Consider the following 16,020-nt stretch of genomic DNA (forward strand, 5'->3'; position numbering starts at 1 on the left):
AACATGCTCGTTCGTATAAAAAGAAAAATCTAATCGCGTATCGCGTTACGAGTTTCCTGCCAACAACTCGTACTCGGATGTTAGATCTTTGGTTAAGCCGGACTAACGCAAGCATGATAATATAACAACGCGTGTCGCTACCTCGAAATAAGGAGAGCTGGAAAATCGTCAGAGTTTGCGTTTCGTGGACTCTCGTGGCGTGATTATTAATTTAACAAGGGGCTCGATAATCCATACGGACCCACGTACGTTGTTCGCCGTGTGGTCATTATCCATACATACATAAATACACGTATACGTAAATACGTGCATACGTGCATACGTACGTACGTCGTACGTGTATCCTATACGTATATGTATATAAACGCAAACATGTGTACGCACATGACAAGTGTATGCGAATCGATCGAGCCACTCGCAAACGTACAACGGCTGCGATTACTCGACCGTTATATTAGCTGGACTGTCCTGATAGATTACTCGACAAACCGCGTGGCCGACCCTTTCAAGATTTAATAGTGATTTATGAGTCTTCCTCTCTACTATCGTATCCCCCGTGTAACACCCCTTTCCAACGTCTTTCTCTGTTTTTTTCTTCTTCCTATTTCTTCTCCTTCTCTTTCGTTTCTTTTCCGATAGAACCATAACGTTCTTCTTCGACCGTCCAAAAATAATTCGTATCTTTTCCTTTCGAAATCGTACGAATAGAGATCCTCGAGTGAAAAGTTTTGAATAGTACAAAATTAAAGAAATAAAAAAAGAAAATAAAAAATAAGAAAAAAAAGAAGGAAAGAAGAGAAAGAAAGATCAGAAGAGGAAGAATGATGAATATAAAAACAAAGATAAAGAAATAAGCTATTAGGATGAATAACCTAAGCTACGTTTTAGTCGCGTATCCTTCTTCTTCTAAAACTTTGATCGTTAATCAATCTCCCATCTCCTATCCCCATCCCCCATTCCTCATCCCCTATCCCTCTCAACCTTTTCGCTTTAAGTATTCGATATCACACGGAGAAAGGATAGACAATAACGTAATAAAAAGAATAACTAAAACATTGAGTATTACGGTTCGATTTCAATACCCATATAATTTCACGTTCGATCGATTTGATCCGGGCGTTAGATATTAAGAGTCGTTTAGTAAGATTGATAAAAAAAAGAAAAAAAAGGAAAGAAAGAAAGAAAGAAAGAAAGAAAGAGAGAAAAAAAAGAAAAGAAATCGGAAGGATAAAGATAAGTATAGTCGAGAAAAATGGTTCGAGTGTAAAGGGTTAATACGACGACGACGACGACGACGAAACGCTTGCACGATTTTTAATCTTTATCTCGTCTTAGCTCTCATCGTTTTTTTCTTTTTTCTTTTTTCCTTTCTTTATATATATATATATATATATATATATACATATATATATATATATATATATATATGTATGTATGTATATATGTATAAAACGTTCCAAAGCTTCGTGCTCTGACGACGATGCAGACGACGATGCAGACGAAGACGACGACGACGACGACGACGACGACGACGTAGCAAGAAATAAAAGATGCAGAAAAGTAAATGCTGAGAGAGAGAGAGAGAGAGAGAGAGAGAGAAAGAGTAAGGAAGAAGGACTCAAGAAAGAGGAAAGGATGGAGAAGGAAGGAGCACTCGGGAAACTAAGGCGTAAGCAAACTCCTCGGAAGAGTTTTCTCCGAACAAAGGAGATCACGTCTCCTTCCATCGTGTCTCATTCTAACGTTCCGCGTTCCGCGATCTTTTTCGAAAAAGCTGCGTTTCTCTGCGTTCGGGAACGAAGGGAGACGTAAGTCTCTTTGACGTCCGACGAGCTAGCTATGTAGTTCGCTAGTGCACGTTTGAACGAGCAGTGGAGAGAGCACTAGAGAGATAGAGACAGAGAGACAGAGAGAGAGAGTGAGAGAGAGAAATAGCATGGGTGTTGCAGCATCCGTCGCTTGATATATATCCGTTGTACCTTAACCGAGCGGAACACGTTTGAGGCTCCAGTATCCAAGGGCGAAGGATGGCCGTTGAGCCCCCTGTCTGCTACGTGTATACGTGTGTCTGCGTTGTATCCATGTATCAGTGTGTTCTCTATGTCTGTGTGCACCGAATCCTCGCACCACTCCTCCTCTACCTCATGAATATTTAAACTGGATATTAAAGGCGCAAAATCACCGCACAACCGGCAGACCCCTGCCCCCTTTACTTCCCTTCCTCTTGTTACCCCCTTTTCTCCACCTCTCCACCTTCCATCCACCCCGTTTACCCTTCCACCAACACCACCACCACCACCACCACCACCCCCAACTCACAACCTGCCACCCTCCTCTACCTCTCTTTCCTATCCTGAACCATCTCTCTTCGGCCGCCGTCGCATCGAATTTCGAGAGAGTACCGAGTAATCGATCTCGAAGGTCCTCGAATCACGACGCCGAACCTCGTCGAGGGCGTCTCGAGGAGGATGAAAAAATTTCCGCGAACTCCGGACATTCCGGTGATTCCGTCGTAGTTACTTCATTCCGAGGAGTTTCGTTTCGTCGGTGATATAAAATCGATCGATCGATCGATCGATCGAAGAAACTAAGGACATCTGATTATATCGGGAAATATATTATTATTATTATTATTATTATTATTATTATTATTATTATTATTATTATTATTATTTGGGGACTGCGTGGGTGACAACTTCTTTTTTATGTCGTATTAAAAGAGAAAGAAAAAAGAATGAAAGGAATTAAAAAAAGAAAGGCTCCCTCTCTCTCTCTCTCTCTTTCTATCCGTCTATCTGTCTTTCTATTTTCTTTTTTTATTTGTTTGTATCTTTTAGCTGTCACGAAACGAAAACGTTTCTTATTTCTCGGATTTTCATTCGTACCCTTTCGTTCTCATTATAGAAGAGAAAATTTGGGAAAATAAGGTCAAGAGAGAGTCCCTAAAACCAATTTTCCGAGCTCACTTGGTATAATTTCTCGGGAGCGCGCGCGTGTCTTCCTCATTCTCTTCGTCGATGTAGAACAAACAAGTTTTCTAATGCGCTAAACTTGGAGAGAATAGAGAATATCTATCTATCTCTCTTTCTCTCTCTTTCTCTCTCTTTCTCTCTCTCTCTCTCTAGTTTTCATCGTACTTGCATACGTACGTATGTAGGTAGGTACATAGTCATGTAAATGTACTCTCTCTCTCTCTCTCTCTCTCTCTCAGCGTCGAGAAACTTTCTTCCTACACGCTGGCTGGTGTCACGAGCAGACTTCAACCCTTATATTTTCAAACGCCCGTGTACGGTGATAATTATTCTATACGAGACATTCCGGCCGGATATTCAAGCGTCCTAGCTATGTATGTTGTACGTGGAAAGAGGAGAGATGAGAAGAGAAGAGAAGAGAAGAGAAGAGAAGAGAAGAGAAGAGAAGAGAAGAGAAGAGAAGATTGTAAAGAAGCAAAGCGAAGCGTTTCTTCTGCCGGTTACGTTTAAAAAGCAAACGTGCGGCCTCGTTCAAAGCCTTTTCTTTCTCGTTCTTTATCTTTTTATTACGCCCTTATATTTTTTTCTTCCCTTTTCAAGTAAAAAAATAAAAAAATATATATATATAAATAAAGAAGGAAAAAAAAGAGTAGAGACAGAGAAATTTTTTTCCACAAAATAATTTATCTCTAGTGACCGTATTCCATGTTCGATCGAAGATTTACACAGTCAAGAAGAGAAAGAGATGATAGAAATGGCGACAAAGATAGAAATGCTTCGTTCATTAATTAATAATATCGATGTTCGAAAGAAAAAGAAGAAGAAAAAAAACGAAGAGATAAAAGGAGAGAAAGTTTTCATTAGTTTCTCTCACTCGGGGGTTAAACAGATGCCGTGTGAGAGAAATAATAGAATATTTTTTTCTCACTAAGCTTCGCCTAAGTCGGCGGACTTAAAAAAGCATTCAAAAGGGTTCTACCGTCACGAAGGTCCTTCTTGCAGTTACCACTAGCACCACCACCATTACCATCACCATCGCCATCGCCATCACCATCGCCATCGCCATCGCCATCGTCGTAGCCATCGCTACTGCCACCACCACCACCATCATCGCTATCACCATCGCCATCGCTACTTTTAACAAACGTTCTCCTGTCGTACTCGTAGTTTGGGTAAAAGTTGAAACGCGTTGTGATATATTTTTTTTGTGAATTATTTTTCGTCCTTCGAAGACACAGAGAACACAGTACTCTCTGAAAAAGCTTCGAAATCTATCAAACTGGGTCTCTTTGGAGAACGAAAGTATAGAAGAAGAAGAAGAAGAAGAAGAAGAAGAGAGAGAGAGAGAAAGAGAATGCGGTTTATCCGCGAATTCACTGGAAATAATAGCATTGCTTTGCGATATACGTCACGGATAACATTAACGACGCGTGCATCTTCCCAAGGGGTAAAAGGGGGTCAAAAGAACGGAACAGAATAGAACACTGAACGAAAAAGAAAAGAAAAGAAAAGAAAAGAGAAGAAAAGAGAAGAGAAGAGAGGAGAAGAAAAGAAAGTGAAAAAGAAAGGAAAAGAAAAGAAAAGAGAAAAAGAAAGAAAGAAAACGAGAAAAACGAGACTCGTAAAGAATGACGGAAAGAAAGAAGAAAATGCTCGTGGAAACGTTTCATAGCCATAGGACTATGAGAAAAAAGTAACGTTAAAGTCGCACGAATCATCGTCTTTTCGTAGTTTCGAAACAAGTCTCGTTATGACGTCACTCCGACGCTTATAACGTCTTCTTCCGCAAACTGCCAACTCGACGTCGTCTTATTATTGCTCCGCGAAACTAGAAACAATGCCTCTTCTTTTTCTTGCGAGAACACTTCGCCTATTTACCCTTCACCCTTCGACCTCTTACCGAAAATAAGTGAACTTCGCTAGCAATGGGAACTTTATTTTATGAGGAGTACTTGTAATACAATAAATATATACTATATACTATATATATATATTCTTTTTATAATAAAAAATTTATATATATATATATATATATAAATTTTAAATGCATGTACATATGGATTAAATGTCCAATGATCATTTGCTTTTACAGTTAAATACGTTTCACGCATAATGCGGAATTATTTATCAATAATGCAAGCCCCTATATGTAGCGGGAGGATTAAATTATAAATTCTCCGCCGTGATTAATTGCTAATGAACTTTGCGCGTGACGATGTTTAATAATGCAAATGCGATCGTGAGAGTTGCTCGGGGCTCTAGCCGTAAACCGAATCTTTTTGTTTTTTTTTTTTTTCCTTTTTGTTCGACGAGAAATTCGAGTAATCGTCAGATGGAATCGAATTATACATATGTACATACATATATATATACACACATATACACATGTATATATATATATATATATATATATATATATATATATATATATATATATATAACACATAGACACGTATGGAATAGAAAGAGAGAAAGAGATTGCAAATTGAACTAAGTAATATTAACCAATGACGACGGCCATCTTTAATACCCTCTAGTAAACTATTCTTTAGGAACACTCATGAGCTGGTTAATCCAAAGTCATCTGCAGGAAAAAAATGGATGTGTTTTCTTTCTTTCTCTCTCGGTAGTAGGCTGATAAGCCAACGTCTGGCCATTACTATCTTTCACCTGGCAATATTTCAAGGCTCGAGCGAGAGTAACGAATTCGGCTCTTTGTCGGCGAAACGCGGCTAACGTCGCATCGGATTTCGCCGGCGGCCGATTAGAAAAGCGCTGGCTGGCTGGCTGGCTGGTGTACCACCACCACAAAAAGTAAAAAAGAAAAAAAAATAGAAAAAAAAAAAGAACGAATACATACGCGTGTGTTGTACCTTCTGTTTTTGATCGGCTCTTGTCATCGGTTTTGTTCGTGTTAATTTTTCTCTGAGAGTATATATATATATATATAAACTGAGAGCTTTCCGATTTGTTCCAATCTATCTCAAACGAATGAAATCTTTAAAAAGATTTCATTCGTTTCATTTCGTTCCTTTGATTTCTTCGTTTAATTAATTTCATCGACCGAGTAAATTTATTTTCCATTAATTTATCGTTTATTAATTATTTATCTACTAATAACAACTAAGCGATCGCGTTTAAACGTTGCGGGTGAATAAAAGTTGAACGAATTTATGTTTAAATATAATTTCAAGAAAGCAAGCAATTAAGTTAAGAAAATCATATGAATAAGTAATTAATGCGTCAAAGATCTTCCAAGATAAAAGGAGAGAAAAGGGATGAAGAGAATAACGAAAGTCTTTCGACGAGTCAACGTGAAAGTATATACGTATATCGAAGGAACTTATATTTTCGACGTAATAAGTCCTCGCATAGTTTCGTCAAACTTTTCTCGAGACTCTTTTGATGATATGACAAACATCTTTTCAAGGATAGAGGTGGCTCGGCAAAATGGAAACTTTTAATTGCTCGTAAAAAAATGAACGAGATATATACTTAGTCACGTATTTGAAATAATCTACGACGATTCGTCAGTTAACTAACGTTTTGCGAGATCACGAAAGTAAGCAAGCGAGAGTTTAGAAAGAAAAAGAAAAAGAAAAACAAAAAAACGATAAATAAATAAAAATGAAAGGAAAAAGAAAAATGACAAGGTATAGAAGATCAAACAACGATTTGCAACAACTCGTTTCTTATTTCCGGTTTAATCGAGGATATTACGAAAACTATACGAAAAATTTTCTCATCGATCCTACATTTCCTTCCTATATTTTTTTTATTTTTCTTTTTCTATTTTTAAAGAAGAAAATAATATCCTTAGTTTTCGAAGAAGAACAAAGAATAGAAACACAAGAAAAAACGAATAAAAAGAAAAAAAAGAATAGAAGAAAGGAAGAAAGAAAGAGAAAGAGAGAGAGAGAGAGAGAGAGAGAGAGAGAGAAGAAATAGCCATAAAAAAAATTTGAGAAAAATGAAAGAAAAATTTTTCGCGAGTCACGGCAAAAATGAAGTATGCGGCAAAGCGTTTTCACATTTGAAGGGTCTTTGAGAGAAAGGATTTCGTAAAAATTCGAAAGAGCATGCGTATATACACACACGTACACACTCTCGTACTCTCTCTCTCTCTGTCTGTTTCTCTCTGCAGGTGAAAAATAACAAAAAAAGAGAAAGAAAAAAAGAAAAAAAAATTGGGAAAACAAAACGGAAAAAAAATTATTAATTTTTTGTCTTGACATCATCCGCTTCGTGCTCTCTTCTGTTTTACATTCTCTTTTCCTCTTCCGGGCTTTTACGCTGAAATCCAGCGCGTTATGGCGATGCGTTACCATCGCACGATTCTCTTTACTTCTCCTTTTACCATTTCTTCCTCTCTCTCTCTCTATCTCTTTTTTCTCTTTTTCTCTCTCTCTCTCTGTCTCTCTCTCTTTCTCTCTCTCATTTTCGTTTGAACTAGCAAACACGAGCACCGAGAGTTCCGCGATCTACAGAGGGTTCTACTAAACGTGAAAACAAACTCGATATCTTTTAACTCGAGAAATGTTATTGAAATATTCTATTTCTTTCTTTCTTTCTTTCTTTCTTTCTTTTTTTAACTTCATCGTACGAAAAAGCTTTTCATAACATATAAATCAATATAAATTTATTCTACAGATGTATTAGTTCCGTTTAACAAAATTAAAATTATTTCTTAAAGTTCTTCTTTGAGTGAATTTACACACGCGCGCGTACATACGTATAGTTCTTTTACATTAAAAAAAAAAAAGAAGAAGAACAAGCAAATCCTTTGTAAATTATAAAATTTATAATAAAATATTATAAATTTGTCATCAATAAATTAGATAATATCGTAAGGGAGGGAGAGAAAGAGAGAGAGAGAGAGAGAGAGAGAGAGAGAGAGAGAGAGAGAGAGAGAGAGAAATGAGATGAAAACGAGACCTTGAACGAAAAAGAGAAAGAAGAAACGGAGAGAAGAAAAATGGAGAGAAGAAAAAGAAAAGCAAAAGAAAAGTAGTGGATGTATAAAGGACGATTATCTTTATCAATGGATCTACCGATGATGAGCTGATTTTACGTTCGAAAGGAGGATGAAGAACGAAATCTTCTCCCGCGAATAAATATTATCCGAACGATCCGATTTCTTGAACGAGAGAGAAATAAAGAGAGAAGGAGTGAGAAAAAGAAAGATGGAGGAAGAGAGAGAGAGAGAGAGAGAGAGAGAGAGAGAGAAAGGAGAATAACGAGAGAATCTTGCTGATACTTCTCCTTCGTTGGAGAAACTCGCGAATAATATTTTCTCCAATTTCATTCCTGCTTATGGAATTTCCGCTGTTTCGAGGAATATCTATCTGCTCGTGCGAAAAGTCTTGTAAGAAAATAACCTGATCTCAATCCCCATGTAAAATAACACGGTACAATACGTAAGAATGATAGAAATTGGTAAAATTTTTTCCATTTTTTTCTTTTTTTTTTTTTTATATATATATATATATATATATATATATATATATATATATGTGAAGAATTTATGCGAAGAATTTATAAGAATTATAAGAAATTTATAAGAAAAATCGAGCGACAAAATGTAACGTTGTTAATAATTGAAATCGTACGGATATTAGATTTTAAATGATTTTACAAAACAGAACATTGCTAAATAATGAAATTTGATTCATGGAAACTTAACTTAATAGAGAATTAAGATAGTTTGACCGATTCTATCCGTCTCTGATTTTCTCTCTCTCGCACGACTTACTATTATGCCGTCAATTATTCCCACGAGACGTGAATCACGAACGTGAATCACGAACGTGAATTACGCTATCGTAGGATTACGACTGGTTCGAAAGAAGATTGCTTCTTGCGACGTCAACACTTTCACGATTCAATCGTGACAGGATTAAAATCGATTTAATATTTTCAGTCGTGAAAATAGCAAAACGTTAAACAGCTGTTGTTTACGTAGATAACGATACACTTTCATCGTCGATCAATGAAAAATTCAATGCTGAACAGTTCACTCTTTTTCGTCAAAAAGCAGAAAAAAAGAAGAAAAGAAAAAGAAAAAAATAAATTTGTGAAAAAGAAAAGAAAAGAAGAGTTAAAAAAAAAAGAAAGAAAGAAACTAATGGGAGAGCACATCTCAACATGATTCACGTCTTGCGATTAACGTTACATTGGACCGACTGTCTGGTCTCATCATGGTCATTGTACTACTTCGATCGTTATATTTTTAAGAACGATCCATTTAAAAATGGCCGTCGGCCAGCCAAGTGCCATTACGATATCGAAACTTTAATCGTTTAGCTCTGAAGCAATCTAACGACAAGATAAATAATAGAACGACCAACAATTACAAAACGCGTTTGCGCTATGTAATTTTTATTTCTTTTTCTTCTTTTTATCTTTATTAAATAAGAAATTTAACACGAGGCGAAACAACTACGACGAAATGATTTTTTCTTTTTTCTTTCTACTTGAAAAAAAAAGAAAGAAAGAAAGGGAAAGAAAACGAGAAAGAAAGAACTATCTTGATCGTACCTCTCTCTCGCTTTTTCGCTCTTTCTCTCTCTCTCTCTCTCTCTCTCTCTCTCTCTCTCTCTCTCTCTCTCGATTTTTGCCAACAATTCTCCTCTCGTCGAAGTTCCCGATACTTAAAGTCGTGCCTCGTCGGGTATGCAACGCTGTTTCATCCCCTCCATGGATTTCTCAGTAACCCCTTTCGGCGAGTACATTATGCAATGAGAGTACTTGTAGCGCAAAAGGGTACTTTCAAACAAGGCAAAAGTAGTGAGAAAGAAAGATAGAGAGAAAGAAAGAGAGAGAGAGCGAGAGAAAGAGAAAGAGAAAGAGAAAGAAAAAAGAAAGAAAGAAAGAAAGAAAGAAAAAAAGAAAGAAAGAAAGGTGGCTTTGTATATAAAAATATTTCTTATTCTAACATTTCCTAAGATCTAGTAAACGAAATGTAAATACAATTACTTTAAACGTTAACTTCGAAATATTTTAATGGAAATGAAACTTAATAGGGAAAAAGCCGATACAAAGAGAATTGAAATTGTTCATTGAAATTTATCGGTAGTACGGATAAATTCTAATGGTCGTTGCTGCCTGTAATATTGAAATTACATAGGACACGCATAATAATATACCTATGTATATATACTATACACATAGCTATATATACATACATATTATACATGCATACATGCATACATACATACATACATACATACATACATATATATATATATATATATATATATATATATATATATATATATACATGTATAAATATAGAAATGTAGAGACGTAGTCGCAAATACATGTGCATACTTGGTGCTCTTGAGCAACGGGAAACTTGTTCAAGTCCCGAGTAAGCGGTGCATCTCTATAGTTCTCGTAGAACTCGTCCGTCTCGAATTAACCTCTCTCAATTAAGACAATGGTCCCCCGTTTCTCTGGACATCCACTCCTTCGTACTACGAAGCACTAGTTCTCTCTCTCTCTCTCTCTCTCTCTCTCTATCTCACACTCCCACTCATACACTCTCTCTCTCTCTCTCTCTCTCTCTCTCTCTCTCTCTTTCTCTCGAGGGATTCATTCTCCAAACCGAGATGATGATTATCGGCCACAAAATTCAACGAACTAGTCGATGGATGCTGCTCTCATTCGAAAGAAAATTTTCTCCATTCTATCGAAGGCTCGTTAAAAGTTATTTTACAATCGAAAGATATTTCCCAATCGATTTCGGAACGATTATTACGAGTCAATGAATTAGTTGACCTCTCGATCGACTATCGGAAGGATTAAACTGCACGGTCGGTAATTAAAAGTTTATTTCACATCGAAGGGAAAACTTACGACGACTAACTATTACGATATTCGAATCATTTATTACGATTACGATTTAAAATTAAATGAGTTTTCCGTTTTACAAATAATATTATATATATATATATACAAAAGAACATTAATTTTTTATAAATTTAACATGTAATGAAATCAAATTACTCGGAGAATAATTACGATCCAGTGTTAGTTAACCTCTCTCGGATTATTCAATCTAGAACAGAGTAGACTTATATACATATAACTGACTGTAATGTTTGCCCTGAAAATTACGAATTAATTACATAAACTGTCCTGACATTCTAGAACTTATGACGGTTGATAGTTCACCCAAGGACTGGCTCTTAGGAAATTCCACAAGATCTCTGCAGATAATTAATATTATCGCAAACAATAGCAATCAGACCAGATTCCTTCGCTCGTCTATTTGACATTTCTTTTCTTTTCTTTTCTTCTCTTTTCCTTCTTTGTTTTTCACTTTCTTTTAAGAACATCGCCGAAAATTGCGTTACACGAGCGAACCCTGTAATTTCGTATTATCGTAAATAATTTAATTCCTTTTTTCGTCGTTTCTTTTATTAATATTTCCCCATCTTATCTAATTAACATTAAACAAAGATTGTAACCCGTATAACACATATTATTATTATCTATTATTATGCACGCTCGCACGTATGTATATACGTACGTATGTACGTATGTATCATTATTATTATCATTGTTATTATTATAATAATGTATCACCGGTTAAAGTCGTACTTCAAAGGGTCGTGGCCCTTTCAAAGGATTAATACGGAGTAGGTACGTGTCTATGGAACAGGACTTTGCGCTTATATACCATTTCCGGTGGATGCACCTCGCGTCACAAATCCGCGTAAGCTCGGTCTTGAACATTTTGGGAAGTAGTCTAGTACACTAAAGATACCACCACCAGCAAGTGGCCGGAAGATGTTAGGGGAATAGTGAGCTCGCGATACATTAACGATTCTCTAGGATATTCTAAAACTAGTTACGTGCTTACACAGCCAAACGTTGGACTAAACGGAACGCGCAATCGCGAATACAGAGAATAATAAACCGGTACGACCGTTGGATTCAAAGGGATTCATCTACCTACTAGAAATGATAAACGTCTTCATACTTCCTACCTTTTAATATAATTAAATACTAATTTTAATGGACGAATCATCGAGCAGTATTCTTCACCAACTATCTTTCATTTGATCGATTAAGATTTCGCTTCACGGAGTGAAGTTCGAATTTTTTTATTATAACAATAAATAAATAAATAAATATAAATAAGATAAGAAATTAACTCGATAAGGAGAATTAATCGTGGATAATAATCAGCAAAGTATACATCGAATTCGTTTCACAATTCTGATTAAAAAAGAGAGAGAGAGAGAACGAAAAACAGATAATTAATCACTTATGAACAATTCAGAAATCGTCTTATTTATACAAAGTATAAACGATATCTCGATGAAGCTCGAAACGAGTTAAAATATAGATATTATTTTCACTTTCGACAGATTGCCAAAAGGTATAAACTAGAGAAACACTTTTACTTCCGTTTAAGTAGATTAAAGAAAGAGAAAGAAAGAAAGAGAGAAAGAAATAAGACAAGAATTTTATCGATTAATCGACTGGTAGATGTTGTTTCAGATAGGCGAGGATTAAACTCCACCTTCGACTTTGAGATTCGATTTTGGCTTGCCTTTGTACGTCTACGCCTCCGGGAAACCTTTCTTTCTCTCTCTCTCTCTCTCTCTCTCTCTCTCTCTATATATATATATATATATATATATATATTTCTCTTTCTCTCTCTCTATCTACCTCAAAATTGAGATACCGTCATCGAGCGAACTAGCTTACCTCCACGAAGGAGGGTTTCTGCCTCGTCAGCGTCAGCTCGAGCTTCGACTCGATCCGTCGAGAATTCGATCCGAGCTTCGACTTCTACCTTCTCTCTTTCTCTCTCTTTCTACGTATATATGTGTGTGTGTGTGTGTGTGTGTGTGTGTGTGTGTGTGTGTGTGTGTATTTCTTTTTTATTCTTTTTTTCTGCTATCTTTCCTCCTCGGTCATCTTGGGAAATACTTTTAGCTTCTGCCTAAATCCCCGTATATTCGTTAAAACACAAGCTCTCAATCGAGCAGTTCGATATTCCTATTTCGATACCTATTCGATTATATCGCTTTCGATTATATCGTTCATTCGATTATTTCCAAAATCATTTTACAACGTTCATCGAACATTAGTATTATTCACGCGATCGTTTACGCTCAATCATCGTTCGACGGTGATACAACTTGGTAAAGAAGTAAAAAATGAAATGAAGATAAAGAGAGAAAGAATGAAAAATAAATAAAACAGAAGTAAAAAAAAAAAAAAATAAAACGAAACGCCGATAACATTTATCTATTCGTTGTTATATTTTAATTGAGAATCATTTTCACGGCTTTGTTATAAACCCGTTGGTTATATAACCATCTTTAAAAGATATCATTTTTTAATACGTTTACAATTCTCGTTTGGAAAATATCAATTGTATTGAAACGATTGGAAAGCAATGAACTTTAGGGATTACACGCATCAACGTACGTTCGGGGCAGAGAGAGAGAGAGAGAGAGAAAAAAAGGTTTAATACCCATAAAAGCAGATTTGCTGATAATGGTACTTAATTGCACGCGTGTATATTTTTATATAAAGACAAAAAATAAAATAACGCCAACTTTGAAAGCAAAGTTGGAGTCGAAGCTAATTTACAAGAAGTACAACGACGACGTATTAAAAACCATTGCCGACAGATGAAAACTATGAGGAAGATTGTAAGTTTCGCTATCACATACTTTTCCAATAGTTTTCCACGTTTCCACGATGGATAATGTAAGCGGTCGATTTTACAAGTTGACACTGACGAAACTTTTCAAGTGTCTGATCCATGAGAATACTGAAAAGGGAATAATAAACTTGTCGATTTATTCTGCTCGATCTATGAATAACTATACGTTATATTTACAACTACATTGAAAATTATATCTCGATGAAGGAAATTGAAACGTGATAAGAAAGATGGCGGTTAAAAGACGTATAATTAAATTAAAAAAAAAAAAAATGGAAATAGAAAAAAATAGGCAGACAGACAGACAGACAGACAGACAGAGAAGAAAAATAATATTTTTCATTAAACCGGGATAAAAGATGGAGAGAAAAAAAAGAAAGACAAAAAAAGGAAGAAAGAAAGAAGGAAAGAAAGAAAGAAAGAAAGAAAGAAAAATGATCGTGACTTCAATAATATCGCTCGGCCAATAAAGCTTTTAGAAAACAAGCCAGAAATCTATTATATCAGGGAAAAGCGACTTGGAACGAGAACACGGATGCTCTCCGAGTAGCAGAGTTCTTTAATTCGCGGCATTGAGAGGGATCGAGAAAAGTATTATCGCGAATAAAGATGAAAAGTATGCTTGAACGAGGTCAACGAATACTTTGCAACGTTCGAACAAGTACAATGAATCCATCCTTCGCGAATAATAAAAAACGATTATCCGTACGGACTTACTTTTTTATTCTCTTATTTATTTATTTAAATATATTTATATTTCTTTTTCGTTTCTTTCTTCTCTTTCTTTCTTTTTTTTTTTTCTTGTAAACAGTAATCTCCCGATCTCATTTATTATACTCGACGGAGTCGATTTTTCCTTTTGTTTGTGACGATGGAAAACGACGAGTTAAGTTTTCTCGATAAGAATAAAAAGAGCCGAGAGACATAATAATCAAAAATTGATCTTTTTGTTCTTATCGAATTAGAAAATTTATCCTGACATTTGAAATCGAAGAAACAAAATTCTTCGATTATATGTCTAATTTTTCGATGAAAGAATTACGATTAGAAAAAGAAAAAAAAAAGAAAAAAAAATAGAATTGATATAGACATTATTATTGAAATCGTTTCGATAAAATGTTCATTAATTATACATCGATTATTAATTTCGTTAATAAGAAGAAAGATAACTATACAAGAAGTTAGGATTGTAATTATAATTAATATTGGTAGAGCATAATCGTGGAAACGAATTAATTGATTTATATTAGAAGCAATATAAAAAAGATATTCCACGCGAATATGCAGGATGATTTATATTAATGCATGTATAATATTTCAGGGAATAAATCTAAGCATTAATATTAGTGAAAAAACGTGATAGGAATGTATCCTATATACCTTAGTTTTCGAGTTATGAATAATTAAAGAAAATCTGTCGTTTTGAAATCAATATTTTACGTCTCGAGTAAATGGACTGGATGGATGTTTATCTTGTTGATTTTTTTCCAAACTTAAAGATTTACTATCGCATGATATGTTCCTGAATATTAGCTTAAACTTGTTCGATATGAACAATTCTTAAACAACATTTTCACAAATCTAATCGTATCGATCAACACAATTCTTTTAGATTTTTATTTTCTAAACCATTTCAAAAACCATTCAATGAAAATGAATAACACGAACGATTTATTATTCGAAATATATTTGATATTTTCGATTCAGTGCTTTGCTCAATGCGCGACTCAACGACGTTCAAAGGTATTTCGAATTTCACTTCGATTTTATTTTTTCTTTTCTTTTTTTTTTTTTGTTATCATAACGTAAAAACTAATACGAAAATGGTATAATAGGACATACGTCAATGCAATAAAATCTTTTTACTTTAATAACGTCGCTGAAATATTAAACGAAATATGAATCGTTCGGTATATAAATAAATACGTATAAATATATTTATAAGTACATAAATATGTGCTATTTATGTACACATGGATAGAGATACTCGTGAAAATTGAGAAAACCGTAAAAGCTGGGAAATAATCCGTTTGGTTAAACGAAAATCGAGTTACCACGAAGGTACCTGTCTATATTTCGGTTTATAATCTGGTAAGTAAGTAAGTAAGTAGGTACCCGTTGACAGAGACTTCGCACAACTTCGATAACGTACTACAGCTTTAAGCACTTTCAATTTCCGCAGGTAGAACCGTTCAGATAAGTAATCTACGCGCGATTTCCATTTCATGGAACGGGCACGGAGCATCCGAAAATGCCGGAAGAGTCTTACCACGTACGATAGTAGACGATGTATGAGAAAATATATATATATATATATATATATATATATATGACTTGTACATAAACATATACATACAC

General features: G+C 35.1%; 1 protein-coding gene across 4 annotated transcripts in view; it reads right to left on the reverse strand.

The window, feature by feature from the left end:
- The window catches only part of LOC127065375 (uncharacterized), a 257,300-nt gene that overhangs the window by 123,216 nt on the left and 118,064 nt on the right, over positions 1-16,020 (reverse strand). The window contains exon 1 of one of the 4 annotated variants that reach the window (XM_050997631.1): positions 8,725-8,743. The exons of the other annotated variants lie outside the window; for them this stretch is intronic. The gene's annotated coding sequence lies outside the window, so the exon portion shown is untranslated. Of the gene's footprint in view, positions 1-8,724; positions 8,744-16,020 lie in introns of those variants that run through there. 4 annotated transcript variants of the gene reach the window in all.

This window comes from Vespula vulgaris, chromosome 7, assembly GCF_905475345.1.
Source record: "Vespula vulgaris chromosome 7, iyVesVulg1.1, whole genome shotgun sequence".
In the NCBI taxonomy this organism is placed as follows: domain Eukaryota; kingdom Metazoa; phylum Arthropoda; class Insecta; order Hymenoptera; family Vespidae; genus Vespula; species Vespula vulgaris.